Source organism: Vulpes lagopus, chromosome 3, assembly GCF_018345385.1.
Source record: "Vulpes lagopus strain Blue_001 chromosome 3, ASM1834538v1, whole genome shotgun sequence".
Taxonomy (NCBI): domain Eukaryota; kingdom Metazoa; phylum Chordata; class Mammalia; order Carnivora; family Canidae; genus Vulpes; species Vulpes lagopus.
In genome coordinates this window covers 11,668,978-11,693,425 of record NC_054826.1, presented here as the reverse complement: position 1 = coordinate 11,693,425, position 24,448 = coordinate 11,668,978, and the positions used below count along the sequence as shown (strand labels likewise).

Below are 24,448 nucleotides of genomic sequence, written 5' to 3'. Positions count from 1 at the left end.
GTGTACACTGAAAAATGCTACCATGTATTTGGTCACAATCCTACAGTCAACATATGTTATTTAAAGGTTTTAATTAGATCTTTGACAATGATTATACTTAAATTTGAATCATCAATCATCAAACAGGAGTATGGATGATATATTAAAAAGATTTGAGATTATTAAACTCTTCTAAGTAAGAGAGAATTATAGTATGAACTAAGGAGAAGAGTTTCAATTATATATGGAAGTTGTATTGACAAGTCTTGGTCATGGTCCAGTCCCTCAATCTACTTAAATAGGGCAGGTTAGTACAATTTTACTGACTTTAGGCTTTTGTTTCTTAGTTGGACCAGATGGTTATTTCTATTTAGTATTTAAGTGATTTTTTTTTTCTGTATTTGTTGATAATCCGTTTTCAAGTCCCTTCCTCATCCCTCCATGTTTACCCTATTTTGTAGTGAGTTAATCCCTGAAATCTACTTTTTAGAGCTCTTTGTCAACAAGCTTCTATGCAGATATACAGGGACTAGGACTTCCGTTATAGGAGACATTGTCAGGAAGGATAGAGAAGTCAGGACTTTTCTCCCCAACTTCTGTGCCTCAGGCATCCCCAAGAGTTGCTGCCTCTCCTCAGGTATTCTGACTCCCAACAACAACAACAACAACAACAAAACCACTTTCTTCTTATTCCTTTCTCCTTCCAGCCAAACAATCACCTGGTGGTCTTAGAGAGCAGACTCTGTAACACCAGCTCTTCTTCCTTCCACACCTGTTCTTATAGAGTTGAATCCATACGACTTGCTGATGATTTCTGGTTTGCCTCCTGGTCTCCATTTTGGCGTTTCAGTTGATTGAAGATGCTAGGACCTCATTCCTCAGATTAATTACTCTCTTTTGAATTATCAAGCCTGACCTCTGTTTTCTTCACTGAACACTGATCAAATTTTGTTAAAAGTTTTACCAATATTGGTGACTGAAAGAACTATCAATACCCTCTGTAGAGCAGATCGTGATTGAGTATGGTTTTACACTTTTCAAAGCAGTTCTCATTCCTTTTGTTATCTTTAAGACAATCCTGTGAGGAGAGGCAGAGATCCAGAGAGATGTGACATATTCCTTAAGTTTAAGACAAAAAAAATATTAGCGCCGTAAGAACAACCTCAAGAACAAAAAGTTCCTGATTCAGCAGCTGAGACTACATTGCAGTGCCTTTTCTTAGGAGATTAATGTCTTTGACTCCTTCTAACTGAGTTGTATATGTTGCCCTGCAGGTTTTTTTTTTTTTTTTTTTTTTGAGATGTTTCTCCTCTGAAGTCATACACCAAGCAAAATTTAAATATATATACATGGGTTCATATAATTGATGCCAGTGTGGGAAGTTTTTATATTAGACTTAGTATTTGGCTACAAATCAGTTTAATATGATCAAAATATTTCTTCCCAGAACTTAGAACTTTGGAAAGCTTTCTGGGAAAATAGGAAGGGAAAACCTGAATCTCCAACTCAGGTTTAGGTTGTGAGAAAGGTGAGATGTTCATTCTCCTCTATTACCCAACACCCCCCACCTCCCAACACTAAAACCATCACTGACACCATCACCACCAGCACCACTATTTCTGTCCTATTTCTCAGAATCCGGGGAATTTTAGGACTCTCTTACTATTTATAATAGAATGCAAGCATCAACATAGTTCTAAGGAATACTTTCTTAATCTGGGGCTGAGATTTCTCTAAAGCTGCCCTAGAGCATCAGGTTGGGACTACTGAATGCAGGAAGATTAAAAATTTCCCTGGGGCCACTCCACAGTCTGAAGATTTTTGAATGAATACAGAAGCAGAAATTTAGTTTCCAAAACTGCTCTGAGCAAGCTCGTCTAGGAACTGTGTTTGGCCTGAGGACACTAACACTCTCTCTTTATGGCCAGCTGTCCATCTTGGTTTTCCCAAGGCTGACATTATTCTAATCCCTATGGCTTGAGATCGTGGAGTTATCTTTAATTTCTCACCCTTCACTGTTGTCTGGTTCCAAACAAGCAAAAAGTCTACCTTATTTTTTCTAAGTATTTCTGATGTCTTCCATCTTATATATCATTACTACTAATGTTTCTAACTTTAGCCTCTCATATTCCTCTGGGAGTATATTATTCCCTGATTCTTTTCTCTAACTGTTCCAATTAATCTTAAAACTCTGTCACCGGATTATTTCTCTACAGAAATAGTTTCACTGGGTCCCTAATGCCCGTGAAATAAACTCCAGAATATGCCTTCAGGATGACCCCCATTGTAACGTTACTAACAATTAGATTTACCCTGTTTTCACAACATTATCTATACATACTACACATTACTTCCCTTTAAAATCTCTAGTCTAGAAAGATCATGTTTATTCAGTGACTCTTAAATGATATATATGTGCATATGCATATATAGGTACTTCAACCAATTTTATTTTTACCCTATTTTTCATTCTTTGAATGTTTTCTTTTTCCTTGTGCATTATTACAGATCTGCCAAGTTTCAATTCAAATGCCACTTCTTTTTTAATTATTTCCTGATTATTCATCATTTAATTTATGGTTCCTAATTCAACTTTTATATTATACTGTTGTATGTGTATATAAGGAATAGTTATGTCCTGAAGTCTCATCTCCTCATTTAAATTGTAAGCATATTAGAAATTTGAACCAATAATGTAGACTTCTTTGTGTGCTAACATCACTCAACCTGATATTTTGAATTCCTTAATACAATTGGAATCAAGGTAATATTTGTTTATTCCTTAGTAGGCTGCCCTGGTTCTAACCTCCCACAACATTTGAGCCCATGATAACTTAGAGGATAAATGGGCATGTAGTTTTTGTTGTTATAGTTGGAAATGAAAGCAGATGTGTTATTCAGCATTAGTTTTTTTTTTTTACATTCATTTACTGATTTTGATATCCAAAACATCTTTGAACATTTTGAGACTTTTTTTAGCTCCCTGAATTTTTGCCATGTTTTTGAAAAGCTATCAAATCTTCAGTGCATGCATCCTTCAGTTGGAATGTACAAATGTTTATTTTTAACCTTCTCTTTGTCATTTCTGATCTCAGATTTTTATGTATAACTTAAATGCAGTAATATGATAAATGGCTTATTATGATTTATTTATTGGATAAGCTACATAGCAAATCTATGTAAATCCATATATTTCTAATAACAGATCGGTACTTAAAAGAGCCAAAATCCCAGTAAATGCAAACAAAAACAACTCCAAAGATTTGTTTTGTACCATTTATTTTCAATGTGCTTTAATTGCACTGGAACTTTAATTGAGCTGTAATTGCATTTTATTGCACGCATTTGTATGAATTAAAAAATACTTAAAGCTGAAATGTGGTGGATGAAACAATTTCATGCATATAGTGGAACAGTTACCATAAAGAAAAGTTTTATCATCTTTTTTATAGTACCACTGTCAGGCACTTTAAAAGTTAAGCTTGCAATCCAATCGCATTTTATTCATCTGTGCTTTTATTTTTCTGAGTATCCCCATTTTTTACCTTCAGACCTCCTTAGTTATTCTCAGCTCCCTATTCTGTGCTGTGGGGGTTGAAACATTTCTGGGTTTCCTCCTCCCCTGGCTTTATGTTGGATTCAGCCAGTGGGAGGCACTTGGAGAGGAAAGCTACGAGGAAAGACTGGTCTGGATGTTTGAACTCGCAGTTCTGGGAGTACCTCCCTTCCTCCATCCGTACCCTTCCTCTTGGCCATCTCTCTCCCACAGATGGAACTCTGGGAGGCTCTCAGAAACCATGCACCTTCTCTTTGTCCCTTCTGCTCAAGGTGGTCCTAGCTTCCTGCTGTTGCTAATTCTCGGGTGTTTCTCCACCTCTTCTTGGTGTCCTTAACTTCACCTTCACCTCTGTGCAAAGTCTATGCAACTCACTTCATTTAAACACTTCGAAGACCATCTGTTTCCTGCTGGGACCTTTAACTGATACATCATCCATACAAATTTATAAATCAGCGTCTTTTATGTGTTTTTAATAGATAATAAAAGACATAAATGGCGTTCAACTAGGAAAAAATTAACTGTTTATTAGATATAGCATGTGATATTAGTCTCCAGACCAAACCCTCACCTCTTTGTTCATTAGGTACCAATTAAAATGTAACTAGATATCAGTTTGTAAAAAGTGTAGGTTTCAAATTCTCACTGTTGCTTAGGTTGGATTAAGGGTTCTTCTATTATTAATTATGTCAATGTTTACTGATTAAGTTGGCTGGTGTGCCAATTCTGTAAGAAAAGGTCCTATCCTCGAGACATGGCTAATTGAATCTATATTTGAACTAGACAACCATGAAAGCTCTTGACATATGACACAGACTTTTCAGTTGAAATATTTTCATTTTCATGACTATCTGTCGAATTTTGGTAAGATATACCTGAGATTTATCTAAGAATATCGTTTATTCCTTGTTTCTTTTTTTTTTTTTTTTCTCCTTAGAATCTCATCACAGTTTTTCAACTTGCCGTGAGGGTACTCTAAGACCAGATTTCTAAAGGTCTCAGAATGATTCTTGTTTGTTCCCTCCATATTTATATACCTAATGGGCCATCAGCTACTCTCCATAAGTTTTTAGCAGATGTAGCATTATTTTCCCAGGTTCAATATTTGCAAAGCAATAAGCAGTTTATTGGCCATTTCTAACAAGGAACAATTCCTGAAATTTTTATACATTTTGTTTACAGAGTTAGCTAAGATCTGCTCAGTATGCACAGCCATTGGTGATTTCACAGCCAGGCACGGATAGCAACTGTTGAAAAGAGTCTGCCAAAGCAGGTTATGTTAGAGCTTAAGAGATGAGACTTAAAACTAAGATAGCAAATGACCTTTATTTAATATTAAACTATTTAATTTCTATTTTTGTCTACACTTATTATAACCTATGAACTATAATAATTATGACTGATGCTTTACTAAGGGCTTAGTGTATGCCAGGTACTATATTGTGTTGCTTACATTACCCCTGTTTATACCTACTATTTGATGCTATTAACAATAAAATCCCCCATTACAGAAAAAGGAATCAAAGATTAGAGTAGTTCAATAATATACCTGTAGTCACCCAGCTGATATGTGGTGAAGACATATTTCAAATGAAGAATATGTTAACTGCAAGCCTCATAGACTCTCATAAAACTTCCTGGGACCTTTCCATAATGCTAGTGAGTGAAATTATAACATAATCATGTATGTATTAATGTAACAATTTGGAATATATTTGACCAGAATGAATATACTTAGGCAGGTATTGAATATATTAGACATAGTTCTTTTTAAATTTTATATATGACAAATAGGAATAAAGAATAAAAGAAGAATCTAATTAAAAAATAATTAATATTCTTTCTACTTGTATCAATTTTTTATTACTATTCAAATATTCTTCTTCAAATTGGAATATAGGTCATAGATAGTATTTTCTATTTCTATAAAAATGCAGGTTGCTGCCTCATTTTTCCTCCTCTAGCTTTTCATTTCTGGAATAAAGGTCTTTTGCAATATCAAGATCATCTTATATTCATTAGAAAAAACATATGTGATATTGTAAATGTCATTTATGTCAGCAGCGAGTTATTTTTTTTTCTATTCGCACTTATGTTGGGCTTTAATTTATCATGTCATCTACCATCTGGCTTTCAGAAGAGATTTTTTATTACATTTTAATAAAAAGCATATTGAAGAAAGCAATTTTTTGTTGCTAGGAAAAGTATATACACTTTTTCCATGGTAACTTTTCAGTTGTAATTATTTATCATTTAGATTTTTAGTTAGTCTTTTATATGCGCATGACAAAACCCATAGGAAAGTCTTCTAAGAAAGTTTAGGGTCATATTATATGTAAATTGATGGGATGAGCACTGGGTGTTTTTCTGTATGTTGGTAAATTGAACACCAATAAAAATTAATTAAAAAATATTATATGTAAGTTATCATATTAGATATGATACCTGTTGGATAAAAGGTACTTTAAATTTTTCAAAACTATTTTATTTCTATCTTTATAAATCTTGAAGTAATTAAATGCATTTAGAAAGAAATAGAAGTTGTGAGTGTATCTTCTTTAAAGCTTTAACAATTATTTTCAAGTTCTTTATATTTCAAAACACAATGCTCCTCAAAGAGAAGACCCTTTCCAAATCTATTATCTATTGTTCCCTTAATGGGAATAATCAATATTGACTCACCCCTAAGGAATCAGGATTAGATCATCTCTTTAACACTGGAATTTCCTGTAAACAAGACCTCCATTGTGAATAATCTATGGATGGATTCATGACTAAGTGGGAGTTTAGTCACCCAAGGCCAGCTCTATTTTATTTTAATGCATCTTCCTCTATAAAATGTTATAGATTTATGAAAATGCATTGTTCCAGCAGGATCTTTTTCTACTTAGAAAAATATTCATTGTGGTATTTTTGGACCATAGTGCAAAGCCATCTTTTCTACAAAAACGAGTTGCCTGGTCTCTCTATATTCTTCACTTTGGTCTCTTTCAACTCTGATGTCAACACAATTATCTTATTAAGGGAAAACACAAAGGAAATATGAACAACATTCATAGGCTGTCCTGGCTTTATTTATTTATTTATTTATTTATTTATTTTAAAAAGGTAAAGAAACCAAAAAGAAAGTGAAATCTCTGGAACTTCTGACACATTTTTCTAACACTTCTCATTTGCTTTCAGTTCTGGAATACCGTGAGATAGTCAGATAGACATTGGTGAACCTTTGATCTCACTGTATTTAATTAGGGAAACCAACAGGATCTTTTATGTTTAGAGGCCAGCGATGTGTAAAAACCCATGTTTAATGTGAAGCCTGACAAATTGTGGTGAGTATTTTTGGACAGCAAACCTTGCAGGCCCTTTGTTGTCTGTGCACTGTCAGCTTTTGGCTCAAAGGGAGTGGATTAACATAAAAAGAGAATCCTCCATTCCTGGGGCATGCCTGGAAAGCATGAATCTGCCTCTTTTGATTCTTTCTTTCTTTTTTTTTTTTCCTGAGCCATGTCAGGTACAATATAAAACCATCTATAATTTATAGCCTTTAGCTTTTTTTTTTTTCCTAATTGGCTTTAGATAGGTAGCTATCTACTCAGTGCTTGTTTTCTCTGGGGTAAATAATATCTATTCCTTCTGTCTTTTAGAGTAGTCTTCCAAGGATTAATAAATTAATTAATTTTCTCAGTGATAATACCATATCATATAATACATACATATAATACATACATATAATGCATATAATACACCAAACTTTAACTTATGTGTGTGTGTGTGTGTGTGTGTGTGTGTGTGTGTGTATAGTCCACAGGTGAGCTGTGAAAAATATTCTTTTTGGGAAATTTTAGGATAAGTTATGACTACAAAGTAATGAGATTGATTTTTTTTTTCAGGTCAGGGGAAGAGTGTGTTTGTGGTATTTACTGATATGGTACCTGAAAACTGAGGCAGGACCTCTAAGTTTCAATTCCTATTAATGACTGTGGAAAGATTCAGGATCTAAACACACATAATCCCTAAATTGAGGATTATGACAGGACAGCTTCTGTCAAATTTAGGTATTATAATCTTTGCCCTTCTGGCGTGCTCTGTTCCCTAGAGTCATTTCCATGGTGGCATCTCCCATCACACCCCAGAATGTTCTCTCATATTCCTGGGAGTATTGCCAAGGAATCAGTGTTATCTCTCAAACACTGAGAGGACCTATCAACCTCAGGCCCCCGACACATCCTGGAAACTTTGTTTCCTCTGCTTTAGTATCCCATCGCTTCATAGGCACTGATCACCCTTTCGAGCATGGTCTTTCAATGGTTACAAAGCTTAAAGTTCAAGTTATCTACAATCTAAAAAAGAAATCCGCTTGCAGTAAAACTAGAAACTCCACACCAATCTCCATTCTCACTATTATGCAGATAAGCCTTCCAGCCATCTGGTCTCCCAGGTTCCTGGATGCCCAACTACATTTGTCTATGATTTACTTTAGTATTCTGTGCTTTGAATGCACATTATACCTGCAGAAACAAGAGGAAAGACATTGAATATTGATCACGTGTCTACCATGTATTACCCCTTTTGTATTCTCTTTTTCCTAGTATAAGCCTAGCTGAAGAGGGCCAGGGTATGCAAAGACTCCGCATGTTGAATCATTAGAGTGTTATGCTATTCAAACTTGGCTCAGCTTTCCATGATGTGTGTAAATGCCCAAGCTTTCTCAGAAACTTCTAGACCATTACTTCCTGGCCACTCAATATTCCCATCCTTAGTACCCCATTTGGTCAACATTTGTGTGTGTGTGTGTGTGTGTGTGTGTGTGTGTGTATATATATGATAGGCCATCTGTGAAGATATTCTTTGACCTCACCCTACCTCCATGCTCACCCAATCCTTGCATACCTAAAATTAATTAACATATTTAGCTGTTTTGTTTTTCCTCCTTTTTTTCTTTTTTAGTGTTATGTCCCTTTTTCTTTTGTATGTTATTGACGATACCCTTCCTCTTTTTCCCTCCTCTTGGCTTTCTCCATTACTTATTCTTAACTTTTTATATTTTCAATATCTTTCAAAATATTTTTTTTTTATTTTTCACCTTTTTGTCTAGCTAGGTATCATTTGGTTCAGCTTGACATATATTTAAATACTCAGCACATGCAAAATGACTTGCTATGCGGTGTAGGATTTCTAAGCAGCTTACATTAGCTTGAAAATGTCTTTCTTTGATCTGGCTCACACACTTTTCAGATTTTCTTCTTTCCTACATCTCTGAGTAATATGGAAATCCTTGCACTGTGTTCAGTTTTTCTTCTAAAAACTCTTTAGCTCATTATTCTTAGGCTTTAGGCCCTTCACCAAATGAAACTACATTGAAAGTCAATAATGACCTCCTTCTTAAAAAAAAAAAAAGAATGCCTACTTTTTGGATATCATTGTGAAATATTTTTCTACTGCACATGACACCACAGAACAGAGGTTATATTTAGCACTATTTTTCCCCCCTCAATTTCTGTGAAGGTGCACATTCTTGTATCTGTTTCTACTGCACTTGCCACTCTTTCTTAGTTTCTCTACAGTTACCTTGTTTTCCCCAGTCCCCTCCACTGGTACTTTTTTTTCTTTGATATATATTTTTTAAAGGCATCTATTTATGCTACTAATTCCTTCCTTTTATTCCAAGGATTTTCTCTGGATTTTATCAACCTCCTCATAAGTGTGAGGGTCTAGCTATCATTAGATTGTATCACTGGTTTGGCTTATCTGCCTGTGTTCCTGTTTGGCAGTATGGCTGTTCCTAGGCCATTTTTGATGAGTCTGTGTTAATCTGCCAATTATGCCCCAACCTCAGCTCATTATTTTCATGGAAATATTCCTCACTCATATTTAGCATCTACGTTAGTGATATTACTACAGCCTCTCTCGAAGAGACCATTTGCCTCTTGTGACAAATGCATTCCATATAAACATTCCATATAAAGATCTGATATGGTTGTGCTCACAATTATTTTATTTAAAAAGAAATATGTACCCTTTCCTTTTACTCAAAGTCATATAACTTCAGAGATGGTTAATTTCCCTATTATTTATCTAAGTTCAAAAGAGAACTCTGAGGCTTTGCAGAGGGAAAATTAAATATCTCTGAGTTAGTTAATGGCTAAGGTAGATTTAAACCAAGTTCCCCTTGCTCCTAATCTAATAAATCTAATGTTCTTCTACTGTCATAGTTTATGAACTTGCTTCCTATCTTCCTAAAGACTGTAATAGATCCTTTACTCCGTCCCATTATTTGGTTTATTAGACATTTATCTGATGCCTCTTAAATGTCGTACATTGAACTATCCTTACCATATTGTGTATAAAATGTCATCATCTGCTGAAGAAAAATAATGACACCACATTTTTTAAAAATGAAATTATACTTCCTCAGAAAGGTGCTCTATGACCTGGTTTCAAGTCTTTTCAGTTTCATTTTCTACTAGTCTTCCCAGGTACTACCCCTCCAGGCTCATTCAAATAATCTGTCCTTTCATGACACCATGAAAGCTCACAAGTCAGTGTCTTTATTTGTACCCTGTGTTCCCTCAGGGTCAAATGCCTTTTGTCCAATCCTACAAAACAGTTTCCCTTCTTCCTTCAAAATGAAGTGTGAACACAATTATAGCTGGGTGGATAAAAGATTCTGCTTTGGAATCACACAGTTCTGGGTTAGAGTTCTGACCCTGACACCAGCAATGTGACCTTAATTAGTACCGTAACAATGTTGAGTGAGAGTTCAATTATTGGTAAATGGCCTTACTATCTTTTACTTGTTCAGAGATGTGTAAAGATTAGGTAAGATAGTATATAAAGATCTAGCGTTGCTATTGTTATTAGGTGTAGAATTAGTAATATAGGAAGAATACAAGAAAGAAGAGGAAAATTCTAGAAGAGGGCATACTTACTGAATATGACCACTTCTTTAGAATTTATCTGACCTTTTTATAATTCCTAGTGCATTTGTGTGTGTGTGTGTGTGTGAGGTCTGTTGAAGTCCTTCTTACACATTTTGTTTAACGGGGCGTATGGATTTCACTTATCGAACTTAAGTAACTTAAATTCACGGACAGTATTTTATTAAAATTTGAATCTTCTTCAATGCTTAATATGTTATCTTGTATACAAAATAAACATTACAATAATTAACACTTGGTGGCTTAGACAAAGGGCTATAGGAATTCATGGCCTGCCTTAGGAAAAGGGGGATCATACCACAGACCCAGTCTGTTTATATAGTCAGAATACTTTCCATCTCATATCATAGCCTCTCTTGCTAAATATTAGAGGAAAAACCAAGCTGACCACAGAACAAGGAGTGGTTGGCACAGTCTCCTCTCTGCAATTGATTTATGATTGTTAGGCAACACTTTTCTTAGATTCCTCAGCTGGATAAAGATGAAAATATTAACTTAAGCCAGTTAAATCCACATAGAGTAGTGCTTTATGCACAAATATGGAAAATTAAAGCCCCTAGATGCATTAATTTGAGTAAATAAGATTGCTTATGCTGGAATTATCAATTATTGGTAGCTCTAGAGGCAAGCTATGCTTACTTCATGCATATATACCTGAATTTGAGGCATATATAATACACATTTTAATATATGAAACTGGCATTTGGTCTTGGGATTAATACCCTCGTGTTTTTATTTAATGAAATTGGTTTTTAGAAAATATCTTTGAGATGTACACACAAATTCCACTTTTTATATCTTCAAAATGTATTATACTTAAAATGTGGGTTGAGTGGCAATTATCAAAAAAAGTGTGGATTTTAGCATTTATGATCTCTTCAGATTTAGTGTGTGGATTTTAAGGTTTCAGGTATGAAAGGAGACTGTATATTCAAGAAAGCTTTTCTCCTTAATAAAAATTTTTTGATTTACAAATAGGAGACATTTGGGGGAAGCAAGATATGCACTGAGTCAATTTTTAAGGATCTGTATAAATTAATGACATATTTGGCAAAATTAATTTCCTCAAAATGTGATAGTTTTAAATAATGAGAAGAATGACAAATATCAATGATATTGTTGTCTCCAGGTGCTGATTTCAATTTTAGGTTTAATATTTAAAATTATATTTATTTTGTCAATGGAGATGTTCAGCTTCATTGTGAAGCAGTCAAATTTGATAGGTAGAATATATTTAAATTAAACTTTCTTGCATTCTTTGTTTATAAGTCATTAGAGTACTTTATTTTTTCAATGTTTTATTTATTTATTTATTCATGAGAGACAGAGACAGAGAGAAGCAGAGACAGAAGCAGAGGGAGAAGCAGGCTCCATGCAGGGAGCCCGATGTGGGACTCGATCCTGGGACCTGGGATCATGCCATGAGCCAAAGGCAGATGCTCAACCACTGAGCCCCCCAGGCATCCCATAGAGCACTTAGATTTTTTTTTTTTTTTTTTTGCACTTAGATTTTTAATTGAATTCAAGTTATCTCAGGAATGTCCCTGATTATAAATGATTTTTCTTCAGCAAGATACCAATAGTGATTTCTTAGATTTTAATTTGTTTGTTACAGTTTGCCAAATATTTTCACATTCACCATCTCATTCTAGCACTAAAACAGTACTATGAAGGATTTTTCCTTTGAATAAGTAGGGAACCCAAGGCCCCTGTGGTTAATTGATTTGGCCAAAGCCCCAACTAGCAAGTAAAGCCATATAATTAGCAAAACTTAGATTTGAAATATGATTCTTATAACTTAACATAATTGTTTATTCAATCAGCCTTTCATTTGTTTAACAATTTCTTTTTGTGAGCAAACAACTACTTTAGGCATGATTATATGAAGAAAACAAAACAGATAAGGTCAGTACTCTCATGGCATTTATATGCAGACAGAGGTGGAAAGATAATAAACAAACACCTTCAAAGAGAAAATAGTTCCACAAACATAATAAAACTGAATAATAGGATAAAGGGTGACATATGGACAGTAGAGCTATTTTTTAATAAGAGAATTCCAAAAGACTTCTATGACATGAGATGCCATTAATGGGAACACAAACAAAAAGCTGTCTATAACAAGACCTAGAAGAGGGAATAGTTTAGTTTATTTTTAAGTGTAAATGTTCTATATACTAATTGTATATTTCCCTTTGTGTACAATCTAATATGAAGGCAGAGTATTCACACACATATAGTCCAATAACTGAATAAATATGTGGTTTATTTCTCTATCATGTGGTGCAACATGCAACAGATTAGGGCTTAACATTATTCTCTCACAGCCTCTGAGAGAACCTTGCCATAGTTTAGACATATTAATAAAATTAAAATTAATTCTAATGGAACAATTTCATAAAATTTTAGGACTCATGTTTTTTGCCTACAAACATAGGATTACACCAAAATATATACAAAGAAACCTTTGTTGCTAGTTTCCCCTAGTGAATATTAGAAAGGTTGCCTTTAAAATGTTAAGTCACAGAGTCCTGGAACATAGTTTCAGAGTAAATCTCAGAGGTCATCGAGTCCAAATTCCCACAAGGTGCAGATATATATGTGAATCCAATTAAATTGCTTTCCAACAAAAGAACTTGAAGATTTCTTATAATCCTTAATATGAAGCTCAAAGTCATTAATATGACTTAACAGCCATACATGGGAAAGGATATATAGTCATGGCTGACTATATCTAAATCCCATTGATAAGCCCCTTATATGATACCTAGGTTAGAAAAATATGTCTTCTAAAACTTTAAGGGATGTCAGTTTTTTCTTGCAACAATCACTAAACTATTAAAACACACACACACACACACACACACACACACACACACATATTCTACATTAGTATGAAAATAATGACTGAGCATTGAAAAAAAAATATTTAGGGGTGCCTGGTTGTCTCTGTCAGTTAAGCTTCTGACTCTTGTTTGCAGCTCAGGTCATGATCTCAGACTTGTGGGATAGAGCCCTGCATCTGACTCCACACTTGGCAGGGAGTCTGCTCAAGATTCTCTCTGCCCCTCCCCCAACCCATGTGCGCACACACACACTCTCTCTCTCTCTCAAATAAATCTTAAAAAAAAAAAAAGAATTTTTTTTTTAAAACAAAACACTTCTCTAAGGTTTAAATTCTTCATTTGAAAAATGAAGATTCGTTGACTGTATCCTTTGCTGTGCAAAAGCTTCTTATCTTGATGAAGTCCCAATAGTTCATTTTTGCTTTTGTTTCTTTTGCCTTTGTGGATGTATCTTGCAAGAAGTTACTGTGGCCGAGCTCAAAAAGGGTGTTGCCTGTGTTCTCTTCTATGATTTTGATGGACTCTTGTCTCACATTTAGATCTCTCATCCATTTTGAGTTTATCTTTGTGTATGGTGAAAGAGAGTGGTCCAGTTTCATTCTTCTGCATGTGGATGTCCAATTTTCCCAGCACCATTTATTGAAGAGACTGTCTTTCTTCCAATGGATAGTCTTTCCTCCTTTATCAAATATTAGTTGACCATACATTTCAGGGTCCACTTCTGGGTTCTCTATTCTGTTCCATTGATCTAAAGACAACCTACAGAATGGGAGAAGATATTTGCAAGTGACATATCAGATAAAGGGCTAGTTTCCAAAATCTATAAAGAACTTATTAAACTCAACACCAAAGAAGCAAACAATCCAATCATGAAATGGGCAAAAGACATGAAGAGAAATCTCACAGAGGAAGACATAGACATGGCCAACACGCACATGAGAAAATGCTCCGCATCACCTGCCATCAGGGAAATAGAAATCCAAACCACAATGAGATACCACCTCACACCAGTGAGAATGGGGAAAATTAACAAGACAGGAAACCACAAATGTTGGAGAGGATGCGGAGAAAAGGGAACCCTCTTACACTGTTGGTGGGAATGTGAACTGGTGCAGCCACTCTGGAAAACTGTGTGGAGGTTCCTCAAAGAGTTAAAAATAGACCTGCCCTACGACCCAGCAATTGCACTGTTGGGGATTTACCCCAAAGATTCAGATGCAATGAAACGTCGGGACACCTGCACCCCGATGTTTCTATCAGCAATGGCCACAATAGCCAAACTGTGGAAGGAGCCTCGGTGTCCATCGAAAGATGATGGATAAAGAAGATGTGGTTTATGTATACAATGGAATATTACTCAGCAATTAGAAACGACAAATACCCACCATTTGCTTCAACGTGGATGGAACTGGAGGGTATTATGCTGAGTGAAATAAGTCAATCGGAGAAGGACAAGCAGTGTATGTTCTCATTCATTTGGGGAATATGAATAATAGTGAAAGGGAATATAAAGGAAGGGAAAAGAAATGTTGGGAAATATCAGGAAGGGAGACAGAACATAAAGACTCCTAACTCGGGGAAACGAACTAGGGGTGGTGGAAGGGGAGGAGGGCGGGTGTTGGAGGGGAATGGGTGACGGGCACTGAGGTGGACACTTGACGGGATGAGCACTGGGTGTTTTTCTGTATGTTGGTAAATTGAACATCAATAAAAATTAATTAAAAAAAAAAGAAAAATGAAGATTCTTTTTTTGCCTTTTTTAGGCAAATAATCATTTACTTATCATCTACTTTATGTCAGATGTTATGATAGAATAACAGTGCAATAGTGAACAACCTAGTCAAGATTTCTTCTTTCATCAATTTTACATGGTATTCACACTCTTGTGAGGGAGACAAAATATACATGGAAACGAAAGGATTCATTAAGCAAGTTTATATGAAGGAAATAAATGTTTATGAAATAGAGAAAAGCAGACTGCTAAAGGCTAAATGGAGAAGTGTAGGTTGCGTCTTAATTGATGTGAGGAGCCAGCAGGGGAAGGATGTCACCCAGGGAGAGAAACTCCAAGAGGAAGTCTCAACGTGGCAAAGAGCTTTGTGCTCTCTGAGAAGTAACAGAAAGTGAGTGTGTTAGGAAGCTAATGACTGAAAGCTCTGTAATTTCCTAAATTACAAAATTTACATATTTAGAAAATGATGACTCAGATTGTGGGTAATTGATTAGGAAGCAAGAATGGAACTGGAAAGACTAGGTCAATAGCTACTGTTATTTCTGGGGATGGACGATAATGGGGAGGAGGCTGCTGGCAATAGGTATGGCATGTGGGTAGATTTGGGAAACATTTTGGAAGTAGAATCAACAGAAATTGATATATAAATAAGGAAAAGCAATTTACCAAATATGAACCTCTGACTTCTGATTTGGGTAAATAGATGAATAGTGGATCTTCATGAAAAGGTGTCTTTTATATTTTTCCACAATAACATATTCGTATTTCCACAATAACAATGTATTAAAAATACATTGGATTTTCAGTACATCACTAACTTTCTGTGAGGTGATATAGTTTCTGGTTCTGGATTTGCTCTAAAGAGTGCAATTTGAAGTAATTATCTCATACCACCAGCCATTTATTTTCTTGCTAGAGCTCATGTAGATATGAAAGTCCACATGATTTTGAATGTAACTATAATGCCATTCATTCACCATCTGTTTCTTTGAAGAGACTCTATTTTGTCAAAATGCATAGAAGTAAGGATAGATATGTCTTCTGTGAAAGATAGGTTTCAGTGTTCCTGAGTGGAAAAAGTTTGTAGCAGATCACAACACTACAATTTTATCATAGCTAAAAAACAGAATTGAGACTACAAACCCACAATTCCTAAATCCATATTCAGTATTGGTTCTGGAAAAAACTATAAGCATATTTGCTAATTTAGGTTAATGTATCAATACATGAAATGTCTCTCTTTCCATGTGTATATATCCCCATAATTTTCACCTGATTTTTTAACTTACAGATTACGTATTGCAAACCATGTCAAATATATTAAAATCTATTGCTTGATTTTTAAGATAGTATTATTTTCTATAAGAGAGCTTTTGAAAATTAAACTTTTATGACTCAAAAAGAAGCAGAAACCTCTCTACATATGTAAAATATTTGTTACTCTTTATTGCACTATTTAAAATCATACTATTTATTTTTGTAGACTGTTCTAAAGATGCAGGAAAACTGAAAAACGATATATTCAGTTACTTGATATTAGCATTTCAACATCTCTTCATCTTTATAAGAGAAATAAATTAATCATCTGCTAAACCAAGAAGAATGTATAGTTGATTGTTGGAGTGTATCCTTGTCCTCCAAATCTTGTTTCATTTTATCTCCTTAAATAAAATAGGTGCTTTGAATACCTGTGCTTCAAGTTTCAGACAATCTCTTTGTAATGTACAGAGCTCTTTTTTTTTTTTTTTTAATGTACAGAGCTCTTGTGAAAAACATTTTACTTAGGGAAATAATGTAGAAGTGAAAAATTCCAAAATGGTATTTTGATAAATTCGTAAGATGAACTTGGATATTGGGGGGGGGGGGAAAGGTCTCTAAGAGATTTTAATTTTATTACAATTAAAATGTATTCCAATATAAAGAAGGTATATTATAATTTTATTTTAAACCTAGTATTTATAAAGTTAATTATTTGCATATGTTTATTATATATTTAATGATATTTTAGTGTTTTCTCAGCTTTATTGAGGTATAATATACCAATAAAATATATTTCAAGTGTACTATGTCTACTTTTGGAAATGATTACCACAGTCAGATGAATTAACATATCCGTCACCTCACACAAGTACCATTTTGTATGACTGTAGTGAGAACGCTAAGATCTACACTCTCAGCGAGTTTCAAGCGCACAGCACTGTGTGATATGCTGTAGTCACCGTGCTGTATATTAGATCCCCCAAATCCTTCCATCTCCCATATCCTCCCAACCCTGGTAACCACTATTCTAATTGTACTTAACATAATGTCCTCCGGCTCCACCCGTGTTATTGTAAAAAGCAGGATTTCCCTCTCTCATGGCTGAGTAATGTTTCATTATATACATAACATATATAAATATGGCATCATCTTATGTATTCATCTGTCTAACTTCATGGAATTATCTTTCTGTTTTTCTTGAGCTTACCTAAAACAACCATTTTGCATTCTTCATTGGGCAAATTGCAGATGCCCATTTCTTTGGGGTCAGTTACTGGAAAAGCATTGTGTTCCTTTGATGGTGTCATGTTTTCTTGATTTTTCATATTCTTTGGTATCTTTCATTGCTGTCTTCACATATGAATGACCAGTCACCTCCTCTAGTTTTTACTAACTGGCTTTGGGAGAGAAATACTTTGTCGGCCCTGCTAAAGATACCAAGGATTTTCTAAAACTTTTCTGTGAATATGCCTGCTCCAAACTTATTTCCTCTTGGGGGTACTTCTTGTAGGATTGTATGCTTTCTCTCAATCATGCAAAGTTAGGCCACATGTTGACAGCCTCCCATTCAATTTTCCCAGAGTGCTGCTGAAGGCTCAAGTTTGTGGTCTTTCTTCCACTCCTGCAGAGTCAGGCAGGCTTTCTTTATGTGCTCACTAGTTGTCTGCAGAAACATGCTCATGTTTCATACTCATACTCATCACCGAGGAGCACTTGGAAAGAGCCAGTGGCTTTGTGAGGGTGTGTGCAGGTGAGGTGTGAGAAGTGTTGGGGGTGTCCATGTGCCAGGTGGGGGGATCCACAGGTGAGGCATACCAAGAGGCTCATTGGTGGGCTTCCTAATGTTATGCCTAAAGGGAGTAGTAGGGTCTGCTTATCCTTTTGTGCCAGTTGAGAGCCTTGGCTACTGCTGTCCTGTCCCCTCCCTGCCCTACCCAGTCATGCAGCACACTGTAGCATTCTGGGAAGAGAGTGGGGGAGAAATGGGCCTCTTTGGCAGCACCTCACACAACTGAGGAAGGCAGGTGCTCATTGATATGCCTTTTTTTTAAAGATTTTATTTATTTATTCATGAGAGACAGAGAGAGAGGCAGAGACACAGGCAGAGGGAGAAGCAGGCTCCACGCAGGGAGCCCGACATGGGACTCGATCCCGGCTCTCCAGGATCACGCCCTGGGCTGAAGGCAGCGCTACACCGCTGAGCCACCTGGGCTGCCCAATATGCTCTCATTTTATCCTGAGGGAGACAATGTAGGCCCAGGAGGAGGTTTCTTGGCACTGAGCTTCCCACCTTTGAGGACAGGTGATGTGGATAAAGTGAAGCTCTTCCATTTACTGTCAATGCAACCTATCTTGGATTTTTTTGTTCTTTCTTCAGTGATGAGCTGGGACTTTCCTGCTTGACTTCTGGACTCCCACGCAGCATTCTCATTGGTGAGTGATTGTCTAAACTGATACTTTTATGAGGAAGATGGTTTTTGTGGAGAAGAAACTTATTCTGCTGTTTTGCTGATGTCACTCCTCAATGATATTTTGTTTTAGATTATACTTTCCAATAGCTCTCTGAACCGTACAATTTGTAATTTTAAGTAAAGCTCATAAAATTTTGAGTATCATGAGAGCCGATGCCAAGTACTCATTTTGTGACGGCTTAAACAGTTCAGGGGTTGGAGAGAAATAGAGAAGGTGCCCATGGAAGAAAAATACATAATATTAGGAAGCAGAGGCAAATCGATGACTATATTTCTTTACCATATCATAAGTGGAAAGAAGTCCATAGAGAGAAATGGAGGAAAATCAAAATTAATTGAAAAAAAAAAAACTATTTATCAGTCTCATTTAATTGTTTAAAAAATAATTCCAAAATCACTTACGGACAAAAACTCTTTTGTTTGATTATGGCACTTAAAAATAGGACATTTTAGGGGCAACTGGGTGGCTCAGTCAGTTAAGCATCAAGCATAGAACTCTCGATTTTGGCTAAGGCCATGATCTCAGGATTGTGAGATTGAGCTCTGCGCTGTGCCTGGAGCCTGCTTCTTAAGATTTTTTTCTCCCTGTCCCTCTGCTCCCCCATGCCCCCCACCACTGCACCTGCCACCCCCTGCCCGTCTCTCTTTCAAAAAATGAAAAATACAAAAAGGACACTTTATTGAAAATTTACTTAACCAAGTCTATTTGGATTACTCATTATCAATTTCAGTAGTGCTATATCATCACAGGTGAGGATAAGAAACAAGATGTCTCTTCTCATACTGCCTCAATACCAACAGCAGTTTTTAATTATAACAGCACATCAGCTATTTTAAATTCTATTTATCTCTTAAGTGCTGTACAGATAATATTTTCTCAACATTTTCTATGACATGAATAATCATTATGTGGTCATAAATAATGCTATAAATGAAAAAAAATAATATTATCCTCATTTTACAGGTAAAGGACCTAAGGCTTACAAAGGTTGAATCACTTACCCAGTGTAATTCAGCTGGGAAGTGTTTGGGCAGGGCTTTGACTCCAATTACTTCTCTTTTAGAGTTGAAACTTCTACATTTTCACGGTAGCCATAATGACATATATACTTTATATTGTGCATTTAGGAGCCTTTTTTACCCTTTAGAATTCAATAATTATAAAATTAGCCTTCTCGTGGCTTTGAAATCATTATTAGCAATACATAGAACTTAGGGACAAAATAGATACTTATTGTCTATCTTGCATGGCAGTTAAAAGCAGGTACTGGTTTTTTTCTTTACTTATCATTATTATATTTATGTAAAATATATTTGCTTACATATGGAGGTTAATATGTAATGAAATTTGGATTAGAAAAGAGGATATGGATTTTATTATGGTTGATGCTAATTTTCCTTTGATGATATAAATAAAAAATATCAGTAAAAGTAGCAAGTGAGCTTTCATGTCTTATGTTAAATACTTTTTAAAAACAAGCTATAATAGGGATCCCTGGGTGGCACAGTGGCTTAGCGCCTTCCCTGCGGCCCAGGGTGTTATCCTGGAGTCCTGGGATCGAGTCCCACATCGGGCTCCCTGCATGGAGGCTGCCTCTCCCTCTGCCTGTGTCTCTGCCTCTCTCCCTCTGTGTGTCTCTCATGAATAAATAAATAAAATCTTAAAAAAAAAACACAAGGTATTATATATTCAGCTTGGAAAAAAAAAAGTGAGAGAATGAGAGAGAGACAGAGACAAACAGAATTTTACTTTGTTCTAACCAAACAAGAATTCACCAAAATACCAAAAAAAGAGGTATTTTTAAGATACCTCTTTTTCCATTACACTTGCACGTATATGTTAGTCTGGTAAACACTGCTACATTATATTGTGGCATATGGCGGGATGGAAGACAGTTTGTTCTATTTTCACATTGTCTGGTCATATTCAACGAAACTCAAGGCGAATCTCCTTTGAGATGTTTTGTTGCTTTGTTACTGCTGTCTGCTTGAAGTTTCCACGGCCCACTGGTTGATGGTCAAAGACAATAACCCTGAGCTGGAGCCAGAAGACTTTCTTATTGCTCACATGGCCCTCTGAACAGGAAACTTCATCTTTCTCTATGTGGGTTCTTAGAACCCCACTCCCAACAATTGCAACCTGCTGACTACTGAGTGAATTTACACTGAATGCTGACATACTGGGAAATATAACTAGATCTCAGAGGCAATATCCACAGACCTATAAAGGAAACACATGAGGTTGAAATTCAAAGTGCTTGCACTCACCCACAGCACTGGGCATTTATAAGACCCATAGATCATAACACTTAACGATACAATCTTGAGAGCTTAGTGTCAGTGTTGATAGACAAAAGAATCCATGTTGATAACTGCAGTGTGGAAATAAAGGATAAAATCTTTTGTTTATCCCCATGCCTTTTTTTGGATCATTGCAATGGTTCTTTGGAGGCACATAATATCATATTTATTCATTCCCCCAAGATATTTAAACTAAACTTTGACTTTTCTCTATATTTAGTGAGCACATAGAAGAGTAATTGAAAATGATGGCCTTTATTTTCATAAAGGTGCAGACAGACTTATTGATTTTCCCATGAATGTAAAATTATATAATAAGCACAAGATATACATAGCACAGTACACACCTTTATGTGTGTGTGTATGTGTGTGTATGTGTGTGTGTGAGTCATTCCCTTGCTCAAGGAAAAATTATACTGGATTATTTAAGTTCACATTGACCAAGTCCAGTACAAATAAGCTGGAAGCATTTGATTTACTGAGAACCATTATAATGCTATATAAGCGCAGGGATGTTCCCTTAAAAAATCTGCAGCTCAGCATGGACACATTCAGAAACTGGATATTGTTAGGGTCTGGACAATATTAGAGTTCACACTTTTCTGTGTAGTACTCATTTTTAAGCTTAGCAATAAAGCAAAACTTTTAGAACATTTATGCTATGCCTGCAGACCACTCTAGTATTATCTCATAATATTTATGTATTAACCACATAGTTTTAGTTCTCAGTTTAGGTGCTCTTGTCTTTTTGTTTTATATATCTGAGCAGGTCTCAACCCAAACTTTTTTTTCAAAATGCATGTGGAAGAAATTTACTGCAAGGTGACATTTATTCTGACTCCTTTTATTTCTCTTAGGGCAGATATGATACGCCATGGTGAAGTCCACCCAGAGCTCCATTATTGCATTTGAGGCTATTAAAATGGACATGTCCTGCTGTGTTTTTTAATAGCAACTTTCACAGCAAGTCAACACACTTTTGGACAAATTGTCTCACTGAAACTCCATAAATATTACTAATTCATGGATACTTGCTTTCAGATCTTGATGTGATTTGAGATAAATAACTGCTGCAAATAACTTTTTTCTTTCTTCTACCATGTTTTTTTTTTTTCTAAAAAAATAGATTAAATGTGGGGTGAGGATTAAGGGGCTTGCAGGACTATAAAATGGTGAATGATAAAGTTTACTGTTACACTGGGTAGTATGAACTAAAGGAGCATATCAATTCAGTTGAGTTCAGTTAGTGTGTTTTGACAGATTTAATATTTCAGGTCAATATATTGGACCGTGAGATCTAAGTATCCATCTAAAAGTTGTAAGGCAGCCAAAAGTTATATCAACTTTGGTGGTGATATTTCATTCTTATTTGAGCAGAACAATTACAGGGCTACGAAGATAAATTACTAAGTTTCTTATATTAAACTCTTCTCTGTTTGGCCATGTGGCATGTACTTTTGATTTGTGTGATATAGTTTTCCTCAGGAACCCTTTGTTAAGGGGTACCAATGAGTTTGATAGAAGGTGAAAGTAATCCAATCCAACAAATCTCACCTAGTAGTAACTGGGATGGCTTGGAGTTTTGGGAGTGTAGTGTCAAACTGATTGTCAATAAAATCAGATATACCAAAAGATGGAATGAAATATGGAATAAAATGGGGTCCAGCAATTTTCATGTAGCTATTTGCATTAATATTCTGCTAAGATGTTTCCATACAGTTTTACTTAATTTAGATACATTTGTGGTTAAATTTAAACTAGTTGACCCAGTATCTCCCAAGTGCTATGGATAATATCTGATGCATGAAAAAGAACAAATGTTTATCCATGGACATTTCTATTGGTTTTAGCAAGGGTCATTACATATTCTACAAGAGAAGAAATTGAAACTCAGAGAGTTTAAGTAACTTCCCCTAGGTTGTATTGCTAATAAAACTGTTCATGTGAACATATATTCCTCTGGCTATTGATAATTTTAAATAGTGATGCTAAACAATTTTCTTTAATTAATATAGTTACTTTTATGTGGTATTCGAATGAAGCAGTGCCAAGAAATACTATCTTTGTTTGTTTTAGAACATGAAAAACTGTAATTTATTTTCCTTTTGCAGGTAACTTTACATTAGGATTTTTGAAAGATTCTATGGTCCAGAGATTTATAATGAAGATATATTTCCATTAATGTGGCCATCTATCAAGTAGTAGTTTATAGTGATGCTTATCAGCTTGTGTGCAAGCAAGGCTAACATATGACTTGCTTTTTATCATGCAGCACATTGACAGAATCATCTGAAAAAATAAATTCAGAGCCTAAAAATTTGGTTAGGAGAGTGCATTATAGTACATGACAGATTGGCACTTTGGTTCAAACAAGAGATTGATTGACCTATAGATTTTGCTCAAAACATTAATGTACAATGCTGTAGGCATAAGGAAGCATTAAGAAGTTATCAAGATGGATAGGTAGGGAGTACTTATTTTCCCTGGACCTACTTTCTTCAAGATAAATGTAGTAATGGAGAAGCACAAAGAACAAAGGGCATTGAGCATTTCCAGGAAGCTGAATTTGTCAGATTTTAGCTAACAGAACATACAGGCAGACTTCTTCAACTCCTTTGTTTTTGCACCCCCAAATACAATCTGAGCTAAAGAATACAGTAGTCTTTCCATATCCAGGGTTTCACTTCTGTTTTTTTCTGTTTCCCACTGTCAGTTGTGGTCAGGAAGCAGAGGATACTGGTAGCCTTACACTCTCACTGTGCCTACGTCATTCACCTCACTTCATCTCATCATATAGGTATTGTATCCTCTCACATCATCATGAGAAAGGTGAGCACAACACAACAAGCTACTTTTGAGAGAGACCGAATCCCATAACTTTTGAAACAATATATATTATAATCATTCCATCTTATTATTATCATTGTTGTTAACCTCTTACTGTGCCTCATTTATAAATTAAACTTTATCATAGATATATATGTATAGGAAAAAGCATGGTATATAGAAGGTTTGGTACTATCCATGGTTCAAGCATCCACTGGACGTGTTGGAATGTGTCCCCTACAGTTAAGAAGGAATTCCTGTATTATTGTTTTTAGCATAGTTTATAGCATACACAGTTTATCAGTTTTTTGAACATGGTCATCTCTCCATTATTGTCATTTAATGCTTGGTTAATTCTCCTTTCCATTATAATCACTTAATAAAATGAATTTGTTTGACTCTGTTAGGGAGGATCAATGCTCCCTTGGGCACAAATTCAGTGGTCAGTAAATTCTATCCAGATTTAGGATTATTTTGAGAATATCTCATAAATACACTATTCATATATTCATAACTATATTAACTAAGTTTCCAATTAA

The 24,448-nt window shown here is 35.4% G+C and overlaps 1 long non-coding RNA gene across 1 annotated transcript in view; it reads left to right on the top strand.

Annotated features, from left to right (window-relative positions):
• Nucleotides 1–24,112, top strand: part of LOC121487207 — a 28,906-nt gene extending 4,794 nt beyond the window's left edge. Inside the window, exons 2-3 of the long non-coding RNA XR_005986794.1 lie at nt 18,689–18,744; nt 23,797–24,112. This is a non-coding gene — a long non-coding RNA (uncharacterized LOC121487207). The remainder of the gene's footprint in view (nt 1–18,688; nt 18,745–23,796) is intronic.
• The last annotated feature ends 336 nt before the right edge of the window (nt 24,113–24,448 follow it).